At 47.2% G+C, this 17,881-nt stretch overlaps 1 protein-coding gene across 1 annotated transcript in view; it reads right to left on the bottom strand.

Moving 5' to 3' along the window:
- DNMBP (dynamin binding protein) overlaps positions 1 to 16,239 on the bottom strand; it is a 53,035-nt gene extending 36,796 nt beyond the window's left edge. Inside the window, exon 1 of the mRNA XM_077349387.1 lies at positions 16,108 to 16,239. The gene's annotated coding sequence lies outside the window, so the exon portion shown is untranslated. The remainder of the gene's footprint in view (positions 1 to 16,107) is intronic.
- Between the last annotated feature and the right edge of the window lie 1,642 nt (positions 16,240 to 17,881).

Raw genomic sequence — 17,881 nt, 5'->3', positions numbered from 1 at the left:
CTGCCAACTGAGCTGCAGGCTATGAAGCTTCATCTGCTGATTCTTGAAGATCCAGCTGCCACTCAAGGCTGGGATGCACTTTTATGGTCAGCTGGTCCTACACTTGTTACCAGGGGACACTTTCACCCAATAAGAAAGCCTTGGATCCCAGTGCTGGGGATCTTATAACTCCGGAGGCCAAGAGAAGAAAAGCACCCCCACAACCCCACAAGGGGAAGGGGCATATGTTCCCTCCTCCACCTCCAAGGTGGCAAGGACACTATTCTGACCTTGGCTGTACACTTAGGAGGAACAGCTGGATTTGTACTGAGAAAAGGATAAAGCCCTACAATACAATAGAATGGGTATGTGAGGGAAAAGGACAGAGGGAACTTGGCCACGGCCACGCATTTTGCTGATGGCCTTGCTTTGTTATCGGGTGGCAGAGGCCTTGTGGCCACACTGTGAGGGTTGTCCTCAGAAACGCTGCCTTGGCAATTCCTAGCTTTTACGCTGCTGGCACACATACCCAGGACCACACTAAACGTTGCCTCGCAACTAGCAGCAGCATTCAAGGCCCTCCTCCCTTTTGAAGCTTCTCCAAAGGGCATCAAATCAACACCACCTGCCCCAACAAGCTGACTTAGGAATCCACTCAAGCAGGAAGGCCACTGGCACAGAAACATCTAGAAATATGAAGTTAAGGGACTTGAAGTCCTGGGAGAAGTGAGAATTCCCCAGCCCCCCCCCCCAAACTTCTGGCAATCGAGAAAAGAGCAGACCCCCGCAGGGCAGGAGGAGAGTCTCACGCAGGAGGTTTTACAGAAACTGAATGGAACAGGCACAATGGGCTGAAAAGAACCCACTGAGAGGCAGGCACAAATGACGGTCAAAACAGAAAGTAGCTTAGGGCAAAAGTTACCTCACATAAAATCATGGAATAGAGGCAGGAGGGACATTGTGTGCTTTCCACAGAGAGAACTGCATAGTCTAGAGACATTTGGAGGCACAAAAACATGGGCAGGGCGGGGTGTCAGATCCTAACTGAGTGAGCTCCTGTAGCTTTATGAGCTACAGGAAAGAGCAACTTCAAACAGATGGGCCACAGCCAGGAGACAAAGGGACATGGATCTGGCCTTCATGTGTGGATCGGAACCAGCTGCAGCATTGGCTAGCTGGAGGTTTCTGATCCAGAGCGACTGTGACACAAAGCACCATTCACTGCAATGCCACAATGAGTTAAAACACACACTTCTCTGTGTCAGTGCAAATGCATTAAGTCTAGTGAGGCTACATCCTACAACAAAAGAAATAATTATTGGGGGAAACCTACACACTCACATCAACATCAACGACAAGGCATTACAAGTTTTGTAGGAGGGAAAGGGGCAGATTAACAATACATCCAAATGCCCAAATGTCTGCAGGTTCAATAAACACACTCCTCAACAGAGTATCCTCCAGTGCGTGAGATAAAATTATTACCTCAAGGCAACATATCTGCAAAGCTCTTCCAAGGCAGCACCAGAAAGCAGCAGCATCGGGTGGACTGAAGAAACTCTCCCCCCCCCCCCGCACCTGGGGACAACGGGGAAAAGTCACAGCCATTCCCTGCTGTGCCCCTCTTCACTTCCCCTTTTTCTACTGAGCTGCCCAGTAGCCCTACCTGCAGCTTGGCAAGTACAGGAGAGAAGCCCTTGCAAGAGTTCAGGGTGGGGAGTCTGCAGAGCAGCAGAGCTGCACCATTCAGAATATGCCACTTACCTCCAGCACCCCTCCCTGTGGTGGCCACTGAAGACTCAGGTAGATGCTCCACCTGCACCCCCCCCCCCCCGACAGCGCTTCTCCTTTACTCCAAAGAAAATAGGTCAAATATTTTCTTTGGAGTGAACAAGGAACCAGGCAAATCAGGCAATTCCAATGTGTTACATGCTGACCAATCCCAGGCCAGTTTGCAGGGTAAAAAAATTAAACATTAGCTAATTCTAGGATGAAAAAGACCTTTGGGGTGAAAATACTTTTTGGTTAAGGTGTTTTAAGAATTCACCTGTGGTTCTAGGGAGCGTGAAATCAGGGCCTGACTTAATTTCCATGCCACAAAAGCAGTAAACAGTCGACACAGTCTTTCAGCTGAGGCTTCAGGCATGCAGGGTTTGCCTTGTTATTTCAGTTTGATATTGGTCCGGGGGAGGGGGGGCGGGGTGTCCAGGCACAAATTCAGCAGATGCACTTCTCCCAGACACTTGCTACATGCTCATCTCATGTACGTCCTAGGTTTCTTTCTCTTCCCTACTCTCATGCCAGCACACAACTTTTCCCTTCTTTTTTTGCATTGAGTTGCTCTTTTCTTCTTCCTTAGGCATTCATGTTCACACCCAGAGAGAGACTGCACCCACACACACATTGAGGAATGTCATTCTATCATTGCTCTACAGCTGGGATCCCCGGCCTTTCCCCTATATTCCGCCTTAATGAACTCAGCCACAAGTTGTCTTTGGCAATGCCATGAAAGCAGGGAATTGGCCGCTTCCATTGACCTGGGGGCGGTGTTCTTTTGGGATTACTGTGCCTAGGAGAGGGGATGGAGCCTGGAAACCTACTCTGATCTCCAACACTCTCCTTTCTCTCCACCCCTCAATCCACTGCAGAGGTGGCAGGGGGGCATGGCCAGCTGACATCACTTCTGACCTGGTTTTGGGGCTCCTTGAAGCCTTAAAAACATTTCAGGGGCTCCTCAGTGGTCCATAGATTGAAAAAGGCAATAATTTGCAATAATTGCAACAATCCAGTTGCTGTTTCTGGAGCATGTTAGTGCAATGTCCAGCAATATGTAGATGCAGCCAGGCACATCTTTGCTGTGTGTGTGTCTCCTGCATTCTCTTTCCCATCCCCAAACGTAACACCCTCTCACTCTCCACCTCTCTTGCACAGTCTCATCTTCATTTGATGCAGACAGACGTAGGGGTCTCCACCTCTTTCCCATCAACAACGTGCTGGCTGGGCTGCCATTGCCCCAGAATAAAGTGCCGTGGGGAGCAGAACGGGGCAACCAAGTAGTAGCCCCCCTCTGACTTGTGCTGCCTTTCCTGAGCTACCTGGAGATCACTGTGCATGAAAGTAGCAGGCATGTGGCTCACTCTCCTTGATTGCTCTTGTCTGCCCATGGCTGCGTCCACACTTGGTGGGATACTTCACCTTCCCAAACTAGTCCAGAGCCCAGGGAGTCAGGCGGTCAATCCAAAGAAGGCTGTGGTGGGAAGGCCATACTTTGTAGGGGATCGCTTGGTAGACCTTTTCTAGTATGCCTTTGTCAGTAGCCATCACATTGCTGTGCAGCAGCAACTGATGAGCACACAGAATCGCTTTACCTCAGCACAGCAGAAGGGGCAGCCTGAGAGAGGCAGAAAACAACAATTTCTCTTTCAGGCACAAAATCCACAGGCAAAGTTTGCTTTATCAATCACAGATGCCCTCATAACTCACTAATACTTCCATGCATAATTGCAGTGGGAACATAACACCATTTTCACCATTTTGAGGGTTTTTCTGCTATTTGGTCAGATTACACTTTTATCAGGTAGATTCTCTGTGCCAAACTGCGGACTGACTGGATGGACTACCAGGTTCTTAGTAACAGAATTTCCAGGGATTATAATGGTAGTGTACTGCTTGAACTGTAACTAACTGAGCAGTTCCCACAGCTCCATAATCAAATCATGGCTTCATTTTGCCCAACCAGAGTACAGGCCAAACACTTTTGTATTAATGAGCAACAATGTTAATAAACCAATGATAATAAGATATGCAGCATGAACTAAACAATCCACTGTATTCATTCTCTGTACAACTGAATGCAGCATCTAGAGCAGACACAGCAAAATATGTCAAATTTAACAGAAAAAAAGAAAGCCAACAGATAAAACCAAGGAGACCTGGAATGGCCACAGCTATACAACAAAAAGTAATAGGATCTGGCCAAGTCTCCTTGAATACACTAATATGCCTATGGCAGTATGTGGACATGGGTGGCTACAGATAGAACTGTAGCTGGATTCACTTGCTGGATTTTATTTTGTACCCCACTTTTCTTTCCAATTGAGACCCAAAGCAGCTTCCATTGTTCTCTTCTCTTCCATTTTGTTCTCACAATAACCCTGTGAGGTAGGTTAGGCTATGAATGAGTGACTGGACCAAGGTTATTCAGCAAGCTTCCAAGGAAGAGTGGAGATTTGAGGTCTCCCAGATCCTAGTCTGACACAGCCTTTCTCAACTTTTTTACTGTTTTACTGAAACATTCTTCAAGCTTTGAGAAACCTCAGGAGTGGTGTGATCATGCAGCATATGGTTGGGAAGCAGAGCTGTGTACAAGCCCACCCAGGGCTCCTCGCCTTCCCACCCCCTCCAGGCCCATCATTGGCCATTTTGGGGGGGACAAGCAGGTCGACATGATCATGTATGGTCATATCACTTGATAAATGCTTAACAAATTAAAATATATATATATTTAAATTCAAGTAACTCCCACCCACTTGGGAAACCTAGAGCCATCAAGAAACCCTAGGGTTTCATAAAACCCTGCTTGAGAAAGCCTGCTTTAACCACTACACCACACTGGAATTGCCCTTTTGATACAGGAAAATCCAGCTGTGGATGATTGCTGTACTGTGCAACAACAGCACAATATCCAGCCATGTATGGAAGCAACCCATGACATGTGTTACAGCCTTTCCCACGAGGACTGCAGAATGTCAAAAACAGGGAAGATGTTGGGGCTCCAAACACTGAGTGGAGCATAAATGTCAGTTGTTCTGAGGCTAGCCAACTGCCCTAGAGGGCCAATGAACAGGACACCTAGGCAGACTAAAGGTGGAGGGAGGGGAGGAAGGGATGAGGTAACACCTGAACAGTCCTCTAATTACTATATTCACAACGAGAAAATGCACCACAACTCCCAACCTTTTCAGGTATGAGAACCCCTTTTAAACATCAAAAACATTTGCACCCCCCCCATGAGACTAGTTGTACCATTACTATCCTTTGCCTGAGAAAATACATAAAGACAAAAGGATGAAAATGACAGTTCACATATGGATACGGCTGCAACGGGCCTCATGGAAAACTCCATCCCCACCCTCCCCTCCACAAGTTTTGGTGGGCCAACTCAAAACGTGTGCTTATTCTGTGCTGTAACATCAGTTGATTATCTCCTCAGGAACATCTGTGTGCTGATCCCTGCCTCCAACTTGTGCCTGGAGGAAGGAAACAACCGCTCAGTTCCATCCTGGCCGGATGATTAGAACATCCAGCCTTCTGCCCTGAAGCAGCAAAATGTTCCCAGATCTTGAGCCTGGAGCCGCCTCCTCCTCCTCCTCCCATTGGCTACTCCCAGCCCGGCAAGCTGCAGCAGGAGAGACCAATCCAAGGGAAAGTGTTTCACCCGCCCAGGGTTAGGGATGAATCACCGGCCAGATCTGCTTGCCAGCACCACTCCCCTCTCTCACCCCAGGGAGATCCATAACTGAACGGAGCTGGTAGAAGGAACAGAATCCAAGCTTCTTCTACAGCTCTACAGAAGGATCTAGTGGTGCCTAACGGCCTCTAGTCTCCCATCGGGCCCCCATATAGTAAGACCCTACTGTCCCCCTAAACCGCACAGATCGTTTTGTTTTCTGCTTCTGTTACTTCTGCTGGAGAAAACACAGCTACAAGTTATAGCACACAAACTAAGAGTATAAAAAACACCACACCAGAGTCCGCACAATGTAACTTTTGCACTGAAGAACAGAACCCAAGCACTTAAGTTAAATAAAAAGCTAAGGGGATGAACCAGATAAAACCAGGACTAAACAGGCAACATCAGGTGGTTCAGTGTGCAGCTCCAGCAAATCAAACAAAAGGCACCCCTGGCCACATGAGAGCTGAATCCAACAGCCCCTGAAGTTGCAAACCGGATCCTGAAAAAGGAACACAACCCCATCAAGAACCAGTCAGACACCAGCTCCAGGGTCATCTGAGCCACTGAATGGATATTCAGTCTATTAGTTCTCATATTTTGTATCATCTGTAACATCCAGACTGCTTTGAAGGGTGGCCCCATATAAAGCACATTGCAGGAGGTGAACGTGCAGGTTCTAAGGGCCAAGCTACATGTTGTGTCAACCACGGGTTGACCTATGGCCTCCATAACATCTACTTTGGCCCTGAGGGTATGACTAACTGATCAAGCAAAGGGAGCAATCTGCAAATGACAGGGCACTGCTGGCCAGTTCCAGAAGAAATTTCCATGGATGGAAAAGTATAGAGTTTTGATTTTTATTTATTTATTATATTTATATACTTTCCTCCCCAAAGGCTCAGGGAAGTATATAATGATTTCCTTCTCTCGTGACAGACCACAAAGTCCGACTCCACATTGCTTCTGGTGGACCCCCAGGAGCAGCAATGCAGCATTTGAGGTAGTAATGGAAAGGGGGAAATAGAAGTCCTATTCTGATGATGGAAATCAGAGATTTTGTGTTGGATCAAAGCCCCTGGGATCCCTGATTTCTTCAGATTCCATTTATTGGTCTTCATATACTTGACTTGTTCCTAAACACTGATTTGGGACCAAGACTGACTTGCTGCAAATAAAAACACAGTTTGTTGTCATGAAAATATGGATGACAGCAGAAATTTTAGTCTTCCAACAGATTTATCTCAGCAGGTTCACAGAAATGTAACACACCAGCAAAGGACCATACTGAGACTGGCAGGATCCCTGAACCGCAGTTCCCAGATAATCAGTGTGTAATCCCCCATTGTTACTCTTCAGAGCAATTTAACAAAGGGCATTGCATTGACTACGGGATATTTCTCCAATCACAACAAAGTCACGAGGGCAATCCACTAACATCTCATAATCACCAGTCAGAAACTGCTGAAAAGTTCAATCCCCAGACAGAGATTGTCCACCAAGGCTACACAGATGGCCCTAGTTACAATCCTAGCTGGAAGCTGAACTGAAAAGAGTTGATTGTGTCATCCAGAAACATTTGCATTAGTTCTCTCAAAAAGGGGACTAGACAACAGGAAACAGCAGTTGGAATGAAACAAAAGTGGAATTTTGAAGAGCGATTGGATTACAAATGATTTGTAATTAGAGGTAAGCAACACCACAGTGACTTCTACACTGAGTTTTTGGCCTGGCTATGATGTTTATGGTGCCCCCCCCCCGCCATTCCACATAGAATCAAAGTCTTTTTGTGTACCTTTTGGCTTTCCCCCAGATTTTCTCCAATTTTCCCCAAACCTGCTATGCTACAATCTTTTTGGAAACACTTCAATAACACCAAGATGGTTTTCCACGTGGAAGGCAACATCTGGATCTTTCCCAGCGGCACCCACATCATCAGCATTTTCCCTGCTCTTCCCCACAAGGGTCTTTTCCTCCATCTCTGGAGGGTGTGGGTATGTGATTTTTAAAAATGGTAACTGTCAAATAACATCAGCATTTGTCAATTACTGATTTTTAAATAAAACTGAAAAAGCCTCACAGTGTTGGCAGACGTGGTCACTGTGAGAACTGTGGATCAGATTAGGGTTGCCAGGTCCCTCCTACTAACCAAACAGGGATGGGGGACACTTACTGGGAACATCAGAGAGGCCCATCCAATATACAGCAATGTGAACACGTCACTGGCCATGTGACTCAGAAGTGATGTTATGTCAGGGATGTCAGGGCGATGTCCTGGTTATTTGGACAAAACCTCTATGGTAAATTTGGCTTCTACTGTAGAGGTTTGGCCCAAGTACCAGAGCATCGTTCCCACATCCCAGATGTGATGTTACTTCCAGGTCATGTGGGCAGTGACCAAGACACATCGCTGCACATTGGGTGGGTCTCCCTCTTTTGGGGCAAGTGTCCCCCTGCCAGACAGCTCATTGATGGTAGGGAGGAGGGGGCTGACAGCAGGGAATCCCTTCCTCCACTAGAGGGGCCTGGCAACCCTAGATCAGATACATACATGGAATTCTGTGCTGAGGACTCAATTCCCAGGCCCAATTTGGATCTGGAATATGACAATCCTTCATGTAAACGTTTGGCAGAAATGTGGTCCCTGTATCATTTGAATTGGCCCCTAAAATATATTAACTTATGACATTCATTATCACAGACAGAGATTCCCAACCAGGGGTCCATGGACCCCTAGGGGTTCGTGGCCACTCTGGAGGAGGTCCATAACTTTTCCCCTCTTTATGGATTTGGCCACAAACTAAGGAACTGGCTGTGTCCACCCAGAGGCGGGAAGATGGAGCAAAAGGAAGGTAAAGGATGCAAGTGATGATGTCACTTCTGGTGACATGTCACTACTGGGGGGGGGCATGGAATGGAGGCCTGGCCAGCTGTCATTACTTCTGGGCGTCCTCGAAGCCTGAAAATTTATTTCAGGGGCTCCTCCACAGTCAAAAGGTTGAAAAAGGCTGGCCACAGGTGATAGTGATGGCCAAAGTCACCATCTGAGTTGATCTTAAAGGGGATTAGTCAAATTTATGGATACTAGGACTTTCAGTGGTTACAAGCTGACTAAATAGAACCTCTATATTCAGAGGCAGTAATCCTCTGAATGCCAGTGCAAGGGGGCAACAATAGAAGTAGGGGCTTTGGCATTCATGCCCTTCTTGTAGATCTCCCTGGAGCCAACTGTTTGGCTATCATGTAAAACAGACCACTGGATAAAATGGACCAATAGCCTGATCCTGCACTCTTGTGAGCACCAATCCTCTAGGAAAGTTGATAGGACATGTCTGCAGACCAGTCCCTTCTCTCCCTGCAGGTCTCAATTAGCCATAACAAACACGGATCTAGAGCACAAACGGTGGCCTGCAGTTCCCCAAGCATCCTGTCAACATTTGAGAACAAAACAAACTGAAGTTATCCAAGCAACAACAACAAGAAGTTGCCAAGGAGACCTCCAACTTGGACACTGTCACAGCTGTGGCTTCCAAGCCAGACCAGAGATGAATGTTTATACACATGCGGAGAGAGAGAGAGAGAAAGAAAGCTGTAAAGATTTCTCTTTCAGGGTGGCCCATATCTGGTGGAAACTGCCTCTTTATCAGCCTTATTTGATGATACCATGTTGATACAGTATTAATGGACATGTGAACTTTTTCAGAAATTCTGAACTCATGGGGAAAACTGCCAATTACAGCACCGGTATGCTGTCTTCCCACACATTTTGCAATCTGGGGGGGGGGACACAAATACTGAAGAAGTGTGCGCACACACTAAAGCTTATATCGTGAATAAAACTTTGTTGGCCTTAAAGGTGCCATTGGACTCAAACTGGGATAGGGACATGGAAAATATAAGGGACCTGCCATGTAGAAACTCTGTTAACACCGTCCCATATTGGCAATGACAACAGAGAAACTACACAAGCCCCGTACCTGTGTGGAATGCCCTGCCAAAGGAACAGAGAATCTAGAGGCCAGTGCAACAACAGGCTCCTTATCTATCCTCACCAACAGGCCTGATCGTGGGGCCATCATGCCCAGCACAGCCTGAGGAAGTGTAACACAGCACGTAAAACATCCAGGAATATCAGCTGAGAACTTCTTAACCTTGGTTTTCATCCTCGCATTTAGCAGACAGATGTTTAGAAAGCCCTGTTCCTAAGGCTGCATTTCTCTACCCATCTTGGCTCAGCCTACTGGCTCTTTTGTTCTTCTTTCTTTCAATTTCCCTGAATTTGTCTAGTGTTATTAAGCCAGTTTATACCATTTGCTAAACAAAATCATAAAACCAAGGGCTGGGTAGAAGGAACAATGCCTGAACCCACCACACAGCTGAGTCTACCATCTTAACCTAGATAGGACACACACACAGACTCAGGCCCTGGCGAGAGCCAAGGGAGATGTTACACCACAGCAGGGAGCAGCAACGGTGTCTGGTGCACAAGCAGAGTGTGTGTGTGTGTGTGTGTGTGTGTGTGTGTGTGAGAGAGAGAGAGAGAGAGAGAGAGAGATTTCCCCCATTCTGGAAAACAGTAGCTCCTTTTCCTCTCCATGCATAATCATAATTCTAGGCTCCGAAGCCAGATATGTGAACTTTGGAAGGGAATGATCATTTACAGCTACTCATGTAAGGATGTCTACTACCAGGATGTGAGTCTTACCATACAACTACTATTAATTTTCAATTCAACCAGATATCTTCTACCATTCTAGTGCCAAAACCATGGACCACGAATTTTTCACAGGCACAATCAATTATATGTTCCTCCTCATCTGACGGGTAATTTGCACATTAAAACAGGACCTAGTCTCTTTGAGGCAGAAGAAACAGAATATTCTCAGCAAAGTCCTGATGACTGGAGATGGCTGCAGTTAATCTGCAAGCTGTTCTGCCATCTCCAAGGCCTACTTCCCTTGGTGAACCTGCACCCTCCACACTGTGTCGTTCTAAGCAGATGATTGGCTGGAGAGCTGGCCCTACACATCAGAGGCAGTGTGGTCGAATGGGTGAATGAAATACTTAGGGCTTTTCTATTCCCATCTCTGTTTGTAAGTCTGCAACAGAATGTCTGCCAAGTCAAGTGCTTTTTGACTCAAAAAACCACTTAGGACTGCTGGCTTTGAGTCGCACAAAAATTCTGTCTGGGTAAGCAGAATTAAAAAATTCTGGTGCACCAATGTGAAGCTCAGCATTCCAACACAGGCACACGATTGCCCCTGCAAAAACTCTTACAATAGTTTGAGGGCGGCGTTCTGGTTTGTATTTTGTGACGATGGACAGTAGCCAAAGAGACAATCACTTTGCCACAGGTTAGCCTTCAATGGGCTGAAAAGGCACAGCTCAGGCAGAAAATAAGTATTAAGTATACCTAACTTCATTTAAATTAATTATGCAATTTGTAGAAACTGACTTCCTGAATAAAACTTTGCTTGGTCCTTGCAGTATTCTGTATTTGCCCCTGGCACTAGGTTGTCAGACCTTGCCTAGAGCCCTTGAATATTCTAAGACACGGATGATCTGTTCCCATACCATCTGCAAGCACCTTCCTTTTAAAAGCTAAGTCACAGACCTCCTGGGGGTTTCTATGACATCAACAACCTAGTACAGTACTGATCAAGCCTTGCCCTTATGCTATTCCTACACAGCTCTAAGACAGCCTCCATGCAGTCAGGTATCGACATGTGTAAGTTCACTTTGCTGGTGAAGCTCAATGGCACAATTAATACCTTCCTTACCAAAAATATGTTAAAAAATCAGCCAAACTCCATACCAAAGGAGCCACCCTCTTCATCTGACTCAGCCTTGCTCACAACTTCTGGATTGCAGAATTCAGTGCTCTGCAGCATCACAAGCTTTTCTCTAGCCCTGCATGGACGTCAAAGTGTTTTTGGTAAAAGAAACTACAGCCATATGGGCTGATTCACTTGTGCCAGATCACAAAAAAAGGTATCACCACTGACAACCCCTACGGAAAGTTCCTAGTAGGAAGAAAGTGCGATGGGATCATGTTGCACACTCACAATAAATGCAGAGGGCTGCTTGTGAACATCCTTCACACACCATACAAACATCCTCTCATGTTGCCAAAACTATTTATACCTTGCAAACCTAAAATTAGAAGCCAAAAATGGGCAGCAGAAGGGATGTAAGAGGAATGTATCAATATTGTTGTTGTTAGGCGTGAAGCGTCCGACCCATTGCGACCCCATGGACAATGATCCTCCAGGCCTTCCAGGAAGCAAATCGTTTTTAATATAATTTGCTTCCAAGCAGATATTTGGATTTGGTACAGATCTGTAATCAACTAGAAAAGTTCTGACAACAATGACTGGAGGTAAATCTCCAAAGTGTTGGGAGTTGAAAGGTTTCCCAGTCTTACCAGTCACCCCTTATCTGGAGATACTGGGGGTGAAACAAGCTTCAAATACTCAAAGCATAAGCTGCACTTTTGCACTAATAAATAGGTTTGCAGGTAAGAGACAAAGTCTGTGGAGAGACACAGTAAGCAAGCAAGCTGCTACAGGTTTAGCACATAGAATGATTTGTGAACACAAGAGAAGAGCTTTATGAAACATTGGACAGAAATGAAAACAAGCTGCTGGGTAGGATTATACCCTAACATGCTGCAGTGTGCACCTATGAACACAGGGTTATGTTCAGACATGATAAACCCAAATCACTGTTCAGCAATGAAGCACAACGGGCAGCCCTGGACCAGGCAGCAGCTTCTTCTAATCTATCTACTATGGTTAGGGATAATAATATTTATTCTACCCTGTGAAAATGCCAATGACAGAACAAATAACAATGATAAAACAGGATAAATGAAACTGGGGAAATATATTTATTTTATACGCCACTTTCCTTCCTCTAACAAAGGCACAAAGCAGCTTACTGCACTGTTCTCCTTTCTTCCACGTTATCCTTACAACAACTGCCATGTGAGGTAGCTGTATAGCTTCCAGCTCTGAGTTGGGAAATATTTGGGGGATGTCTGGAGAGGGTGGGGTTTGGAGAAGGACTTCACCATATAATCTGCCCTCCCTCCAAAGCAGCCATTTTCTTCATCTGGAAACAAGTTGCAATTCTGGGGGAATTTCCACACACCACCTGAAGGTCGGCAAACCTAGAAGTAGGTTAGACTGAGGGACCCAAGGCCACCTAGCAAACTTCCATGTCAGAGCAGGATTTAGGAACTCTAACTGCTATAACATGCAGGCAAAATACATTATCACATAATATAATCAGTACAAAGAAGAAGATACCTGTCTTAGAGCAAAGTTTCTTTGTCATAAGTTTTTACATCATGGTATGGGGGGGGGACTTCTTTAGCACTGAAGCAAACACGGGCACAGGTTACATTTTCTCAGAATCATACATAACATTCATGCTACTTATTTTATAAAAAATAATGACAAAAGCAGCAGGATAGTTAGGTACGGTCACTCCATAGTAGAGAGAATTCCTACATGGTTCTCAGCCTTGGCTCAGTTCTCATCGTAGCACATGTCATGATGCTCAGTTTGCCTTTGTTAACCCTGGTTCTCTTGTTCTGCTGCCTGCTATTTGGGCCCTGACACCAGCAAGGTTGTATCCTGTCATGGGTTGTGCTGTCACATGCAGGTGGCCTAGTTGGGCCTACATTGTCAGCTCGGGTATAGATCAGGGTTCCTGGATCTGGAAAGGTTGAAGGTCACGAGTCATCGGAATGTGCCTTTTTGCTACAGCTAGGTTAATGCTCATTGTAGTGCATAACAGTAAAAAACAGGATCTCTGAGACAGAGGTGGTAAGCACAATGCTGTTCTCAGTAGCGGAGATACTCTCCAATGCAGCCATAACAGCTGCTCTTGACAGCAGGTCCATATGGCAGAAATGCCCAAAGCTTTTTTGAAACAGCTTGAGCTAAGACAGGCCAAGAGCTGCTAAAGCTGCCACAAACATACAAAGGGGCATCTTAAAGTGGACACTCATGACATAATCCACAGTGCTACAAGTTTTCAGTCACAAGAAAGGAAACTCATCCTTAGGAACATGCACCATGGTTTGCTAAACTAAACAATGTTTCTTCCTTCAAAATGGCCTATATTTTTCACACATTTGGGAAATGCAAACCTCATGCTTCCAGCAAAGTAGTCCTGTTAGGCGACATCATTTCAGTGCAATCCAAGACAGAGTTACACTCTTCTAAATCCACTGAAGGCTTAGCAGGGTGTGCCCCTCTTTAGGATTGCTTTGCTAGGCTACTGAATGAGCCACTTGCCTGCCCACAGGAGCCACATCCCTCGTAATTTTGCCAATGACCTGACACACAACCATAAAGAGCATTAGTACTGAATGTCAACCTTAAATGACTCAGGACCATTCTTGGGTTACTAAAGTCCTGCATGAAAGTCACAGAACATTCACACACTTTGCTCTTAAAATAAAATGTGATGGTTATACACATGGTACATATGGACATGTATGCTGGCGCAGAATCCTAACACATTGCACTCTATGCATGTGAAACTCATGCTTCACATGCAGGAATTTAGTAATGTTTCACACAGTGTACAGTCAGAACAGAGGTAGATGCAGCACGGTAGCTTCCCACAGTAGCTCCTCAGTACAGTTATGGAATTTTGGTGCCTAACTTTAGAGTCAGTAAAACACTCCAGAAGTTCAGTAGCATTTCCTGCTTTGCAACTATGAATCAAGGGCTAAGACCAGGGACACAGAAATCTGGTTTGGTCAAAGCAACAGTGATAAAGCTTAATTGTCCCATCTGCAAAAAGAAGCAACTTCCCCCACAATAAATTTGTTACCTGTCCTGAATTTTAGAAAAAGGACAACATTCAATGAATAATATCAGAGCCAGAATCAAGTATAGTGAGCTTGTTATGTCTTGATGACAGAGAGCCAGTATGGAAATAGTGACTAAGGTGATAGGGACCAGGCTTAGGGAGACCCAGGTTCAAATTCAGACTCAGGCACAAAGCTCACTTGGGCAGGGCCCACTCTGCCTCACAGTTGTGATGATAAAATGGAGGAGCCATGTATATTGCCCTAAGCTCCCTGGACGACGAGTGGGACAGAAATACAATAAAACAAAGAACACAGTACCATCCAAGATGGCTTCGTGAATCTATTTTAACATGTATTTGCCATGAAAACATGTTATCCAAGGACTGAAGTTGATCACGGCTCACCATAAGTTGTGTTTAAAACTGTATAAAACAAACACATACGGCTGTAAGTATTGTGGTCTACCGTACCACACTAGCACCCCCAGCACCCCAGGTACAACATTACATGGGGCCTACTAGAATAAATACCACTGCAGACATGTAACAGGAAGGTGGCAACAGGATTTTTGCCACCCTGTCCATCATTGGAAGCAAGCAGAGAGTCTAGCCAGCAATAAGCCACAGAAATCAAGAAATAGACAGAAGCAGAACATCACATGATGAAGCAAAGAAGGCATCACATGATAAGGGAGAACAAGCACATGGACTCAAAAGGGCCTTCAAACACACACCTCTGCCCCCTAAAGTTGGAAAGGTGAGAATACAAATGGATGGCACCCTGCACTTTCAGGCAGGGTACTGTGAACAACTGAAATGTTAAGCTCCTTGGAGCAGCAAAACATAGGGCGAAAAACAAGCTCACAACACAGCCAGCTAAACTCAAGCAGGAGTTTGAGAAATGGCAGCCCTTCTATTACTTTAGCATCTCCCCTCCCCCTTACTGTAACAGCTAAAGGTTTAGGGACAAAATTGGACCACTACTTAAAAAAAAAATTCTAAAGGCGCATCCGATACATGGTATTCTGTGGCCATATTCCCCACACAAAGCAGCTACATGATAGCCTGCCTGGCACAGAGCAAGAGATCAGTTACAGAAGGGAAAAGCAGCCTGATCTTAAGTCAACCAGAAAGTCGATTCTAATGCTTTAACATCATCCCGGGCAATCCAAGCACAGGAATCTCCAAAGGCCTCTTGGGTTCGATTCATGATCTCTCCCCCGGCCGAAAAGATCGGCCCACACGATTCATTCTGATCTGGCTTTCCACGTACAATCAGAGCGTACGTCGGCGACCGCTCCAAAAGGTCACCCCGTAAGCACCCATTGCTAAGCTGGTATTGGCCTAGAAGCCACGATGGGTGCCGCTTGCAGACAGGTAAGTGGGCGAGAGGGGGGCGAGGATGAAGCCACGCCGGCCATAAATGCCACTCTCGCGCGCGCGCGCTCTCTGCATCCTCAAGGCGGCCGGGGCCCCGCTGGCTCTCCAGCCGACCGGACCCCGACAAAGTGCTCGCTCGGGCGGGCGGGGGACGGTCCCCGAGGAGGAGGAGAAGGAGGAGGAGGAGGTGGCGGCAAAGAGGGTCCCGGGGACTCCGACGGGCCAGGGCGCTGGAGCGGTGTCCGGGGCGGCTGCGCGGAGCCAAGGGCCCACGGGGGGGGGGGGTCTGGCATCGCCTGCCCGGCGCGGGGCTCAGGCGACAGAGCCACGCCGGCGGGAGCCATGATGGGCTGCGGGCAGGGTCCCCGGTGGAGGCGTCCCAGCGCAGCGCAGCGCGCGAAGCGGAGGGCAGCCGGCGGGGGTCCTGCGGGCGCGCGGCCAGAGCGAGCCCTCCCCTTCCGCCCTACCTGCGGCGCGGTCCCTCCAGCCGCTCCAAGCCCAGTGGGTCCGGCTGGCCTCGGCCCCCAGGAGCCGCCGCGGCCCGGAGCTCAGCCCCGCCCCGGCCGAGTCGCCGCCTTCCCCGGCCCGCTGGGCTCCGAGCGCCCCCTGCCCGCCAGCCGGAGAAGCCCGGCCCGGAGCCCTGCGCTTTCCTCCCGGACGGCTCGTGGCGCCAGCAAGGCGCCACAGGGAAGCGAAGGCACTCTGCGTGTGCTCAGAGGCACTTTCCTCTCTTCTGCCAACACTGAGTTCCCTGGTCTGGCCGACTCCTTCGGGGACTCCTCTTGGACCTTGCAAGAAGTAGTTTGGACTCGGAGCAACAGGTTTCCGCATGTGTGAGCACTCATCCTCGCTCCTTTCTAGAAGGACCGGGAGGAAAACGTCTAACTGGCCCAACTTGATCAGGCCCCAACTCCAGGCTCGGCAACATGAAACCGCACGCTCCGCAAAAGGCCACACGTGTTGTAACTGATACGTTAGAGGCAAGTGAAGACATTTTTGCTTTCTGTGCCTAACTCCAAAGGCTTTGGGCAGCAGGCCCAGCAAGATTTTTGTCCTCCTTCCCTCCAGACAGCAAAGCCCTCATACCATCCCCCAGCTGCTTTTGAAACAGCCTGGTTCAGACTCTGGTTCACTTTGCTGCTGTTCTAGATGCACAAACAGACTCACGGGCATTTCACATTCGCCTGAGAGCTGTTCTCTTGCTCTTCCTCTGTAAAAAAATCTGATCGGCCTTGGAGCTGTTCCCTGATAATGATGGCTGCCAGGTTGGTGGTTGCTAATATGTATCTGTGTTAAAATTGTGCCAGCTGCCAATTCTGCTCTCCCCCCCCCCCCCCCACACACACACACACACAAATACCGAGTCTGGGTATTCAAGCCTGAGATACCATAATGCGAAGTTTGTTGCATAGCAGATCTCTTTGCAATAACTGCCAGCTGAAAGGGGAGAAGGCGCTCTCCTCTCTTTCCTGGGTTGTTTAACTCCCTTCCTCTCAGAAGGGGATGGTTGTCATATGATAAAGAGACCAGGGACTGCAGTTGCCATTTATGGCGAACTTTCAGAAACGAGAGGAATCGTAGGATCCGATTTGAGAAGCCATAAGATTTCAATCTGCTTTCAAGTGCAAGGCAAGACTCAGGTCTCAATATTTAGAGGTATGGGTGACAAGCAGGAAAGGCAGGGAAAACAGTTGACAGCTACAGGTAGAAGAGGAAATGGGGACCAATAAGGAAATGAGACACATTTAAGGTGCAACAGGCTGACAAAACACACTGACACGTGTTACTGTGATGCAATTCAAATAGTTAGAATGCATTTCATGAAGCAGGCTCCAGCTCCTAACATTTATTTGCTCATTAAGGCGTTTCTGCTCTGGCTTTCAGACCAAATTAAACAATAGAATTTAAATAATCAAAAACACACACCATCTGGGCTGGTCCTGATTCACAAGGCTGGCTTTGGTAGGCCGGTGCCTCTGTCCATGCCCAAAATGTGTCCCCACAAGCAGGCAGACAAACATGCCCAGCTGAGATGTCCCACAGCTGGCACACTTCAGCCCCAAGAAATGGGTTCATTTTTAAGGTGCCAGGAGGCTCTTTGTTTCCAGGCTGCCCACACTGGTTTGCTGATCCATATGTGGCTGGCAAAACATTTCTGATATCTTTTTAACCCCACCCTTCCTCTGTCCTTCATAAAACAACCCTGTGAGGTAAAGTTAGGCTTAGCAAGAGTAATTGGCC

The sequence above is a fragment of the Paroedura picta genome, chromosome 8, assembly GCF_049243985.1.
Source record: "Paroedura picta isolate Pp20150507F chromosome 8, Ppicta_v3.0, whole genome shotgun sequence".
NCBI lineage: Eukaryota > Metazoa > Chordata > Lepidosauria > Squamata > Gekkonidae > Paroedura > Paroedura picta.
Note: the sequence above shows the minus strand (reverse complement) of the source record. Positions and strands in the feature narration are given on the sequence as shown.